The following is a 3,586-nucleotide window of genomic DNA, read 5'->3' as shown; positions in this document are numbered from 1 at the left end:
AAGTTCCCCGAGAGGGGACAGCCTGAAAGCAGGAGCCACGAGAAATAACCCGGGATCTCGCTGCGGGCGTGCCATATCTTGTCTGGCTGGTGCCTTTATAGGGATAGAGAAAGAGACTATTTTTTCACCGTTTTACTTCAATAAAGTCATCCCAAGGCATTATTTACAACCACACATAATTTACCTATGCTATTTGGCAAAGCAACTTCGAAAAAGAAAGTGAATGAATAAATACTTCATAACTGCTGGTAGAACAGACTGGATCCTGTAATGAAGAAAAGATTTATGTCACGTTCTTCCAGCCCAAATAGCAGCAGCCTCTGTTTGTCTCAGCCCAGTGCTTCTATTTAAATGTTACTTTCATATATTATGTGGCATTAATTTAACTATAGCTCATTAAGGCAGAATGAAATGGTTAAATTAACTTATCAACCCATAATGATGATGAATGAGGTATTAATTCAGATACAAGCTGGGCAATTTGCAAGTTTACGCATTCTGATGGTTCTCAAATAACATTTTGAATAGCGGGTCAGCGCCTCAATCAATTACATAAGCATGTAAAGTCGGTCTCTCGGAAAAAAATCCTTTTTCATGCATATGCATTAAAACATGTTCGCAATTATCCTCGGAAATTGCCTTCATTGGATTAAGCAGCAGTCTTGGACGCTGGTTCTGGTCTTCCCTGAGCCTTTATTAAAGCTGGGAGCAGCTCTGGCTGCAGCAGCCGAGGCGAGGTGTTTGTTTAAACAATGTTTACCAAAGAAAGGCGAAAGCGCTGCACTGTGGTGCGGGGGTGTGCATGCGTGCTTGTGCGTGTATATGTGCGTGTTTTAACAGCAATAGGCAAAACTCATCTGGAAACGCGTCCCTGAATTCTCCAGCAAATTCATCTCTCCCCAAAAGAGCCAGCAAGTCTCTTATAGGGAGCACCTGATGTTTCCGAGGACGCAATTAATTACTGTCCTCGAAGAGAGACTCTGATAAGTGTTTTTTTTTTTTTTTGCTTGGACTCCGCTTAGGGCTCTTGACTCATTATCCATGAGTGGTCTGTGTAGGAGGAATATTAGATGCGCGGGGCTGACACTCGGCTTTTACATGCTGCGTTGTACAACAGACGCAATGGCAGGGGGAAGTACTAATTACCTTCAGGCTAGCTAATAACGCAGTTTTCCAACATTACCTTTAACGGGTTGAAGTTAGTAATCAGCAAGAAAAGGGACACACATGGATTTCGACAGGTCCGCGCTAATGGAAGAGGAGCTCACAGATCAGTGTGAGGATGATGATGACCGAGACACTGTTTCAGGAGGACCTGAAATAGCAGCTTCACGCCTGACGGAGTCATTGGGCCGGGGAGCAGCCCGAGCCTTCCCCGGGCACACAGGGAATTTTAGACTTGTCGGATCCGTTTCAAAACGTTACGGCCCTCTCTGCTGCCTGCCTCTCTGCCAGCGAGGCCTTGGTGGAACAACATTGCGAATGCAGGGATCACCCTTAAAAATCCCCGGCCCGAGGCTGGCCCTGTGCCGCCGTGCCCAGGCAGTGGGCTCGGGTCCTGGGTAGCGGATGCCAGCCCGCAGGGGAGTCCCGGGAGGCGGGCACGTGGGAGGGATACGGCTTCTGATTCCCTGCCTTGGACATAGGGCTCAAAGAAAGGGGTCTTCGTCACCTGGTGAAGCCATTTCGTGTTAATTAATCCCCTCCAAATGACAAAATCAGATATTACTCTCCTTTTCCATGACAAGAAAGTATATATGTTTTTAATGATATGTGTTGATTTCCGTACTAGACCGGGCAGGAAACTGCAGCTCCCCTTTATGTGCTGCCTCGCCCCGCTTCCAGGCAGGACTGCTTCCTTCCCAGCTCTCTTGATCTCCTCCGGCACCGGCTCCGCCGCTCTCGGTGACCAAACCGAGCGCTGCGGCTCGGCTCGGGGAAACGCCGAAGGCCGGGTGAGCGCCGCGCACGTCCCCAAGCCCCGCTGGCCCTGGAACAGCGCCTCAGGGAGGGGACAGGACCCTGAGGGGGCTCTGTCCCTGTCCCGCCGAGCGGAGAGGGGAAGCCGGAGACAGGCGGAGAGCGGGCAAGGAGCAGGGAGAGCCGCAGGATGTACCGCGGCTCCCCGCGCTCCGGGGACGGGGGGACCGTGTCGGGGAGAGACTTTGCAAAGCTTCAGTCCCAGCGGAGACACGGGTGAGAGCCCGGTAATCCCGGAGGGAGCAGCGACTCAGCCTCAGGACCTCAGCGCGCCCGCACCTGCTGGGGACCGGCCGGGAAACCCGACCGGAGCAGGGCAGAGGCTTGGGCCGAGCAGAGCCCTCCGGGAAGGGAAGGGCAGCGGCGAGGGAGGACGCGGGGAGCCCCAGGGAGGCCGCGGCAGCCGGGAGCGGCGTCCCGCGGCCATCCCGGTGGCACCGGGTTCTCCTGGCAGTCGCTCAGAGCGGCCCGGCGCGGTTCCTCGGACCCGCCGGGCGATTGCCGACGGCAGCGCCCTGCCCGGATGGAAGCGCGGAGGAGCGGCGGCTCGGCTCGTTCTGGCTGCGAGCGTCCCGGCCCCGCTGGGCTAGTGCGGGTGTCCACTCCGCCCCGAGTCGAGGAGGCCCCTTGCGCTGCGGCTCTCCGGCACAACACTCAATTATAAGGGCTGTGATTACAACAATATATCTCTTAGCGCGCTCCGCATGCTCGGGTGTCAAGGGTAGTGTTTTAGAGAGGGTGAGAGGGGTAGCAATTCATAAGGGGAACTGACAGTTCTTTGATGTGAAAATGATGCCTGCTTTTTTACTCCAGGATGCGCAACCAAAGAAAGATTACACCGTTTAAAAAGAAAAATTTAAACCCAGATGATAATAGTAACGAGCCAAGGAGACGCAGTAGGGAAGTCAATATTACAAGTAGAAAAGCAATCTCTGAAGGCCTTGTGTGGCCTGATTGGTCTGAGAGAGCGAAGCTGAATTCCTGATAAATCATGAATCATGGATTATTTTTTCAGGTAAAAGCGATCTTTTCTCATGAGCGTCGGCCTCTGGTCCCAGGGGCCTGTGGTGCCGCTCCAGGCAAGGTCTCCTGCACCCGCAGGGGCAGGGGAGGCTTGGCTCTCCCACTCCCACTTTCTGCTTTCACCAAGAAGGTCTCCAATGACAGGGGAGAAAACAACGCAACATCATCTTAGTTATTGTCTTTATAAAATGATGTGAGGGACAGATTCTGGTTTGAAGTACTTTTAAAAAAATCAATCAATCAATCAATCAATCAATCAATCAATCAACCAATCAATCAATCAATCCTTCCATCCATCCATCCATCCATCCATCCATCCATCCATCCATCCATCCATCCATCCATCCATCTCCCTCCTTCCTGCCGGGGTGTAACGCAGCGGGCAGGACTGCCCGCCCTGTCCGCCCCGCGGCACTGTGCGGGTCCGGGGCGCCAAACCCCGCAGCTGCCCCCGTCCCGTGTCCCCTGGGAGCGCTCCTGCCCAGCCCCTCCGCGGGCAGCCCGTGCGCCCTGCCGCGCCGGGATGGACTTCCGAACGCACCAGCTGGCTCAAAGCCTTTCTTTTCTAACCAGTGGCAAGAGA

Source organism: Lonchura striata, chromosome 8, assembly GCF_046129695.1.
Source record: "Lonchura striata isolate bLonStr1 chromosome 8, bLonStr1.mat, whole genome shotgun sequence".
Classification (NCBI taxonomy): Eukaryota; Metazoa; Chordata; class Aves; order Passeriformes; family Estrildidae; genus Lonchura; species Lonchura striata.
This window is presented reverse-complemented; position numbering follows the sequence as displayed.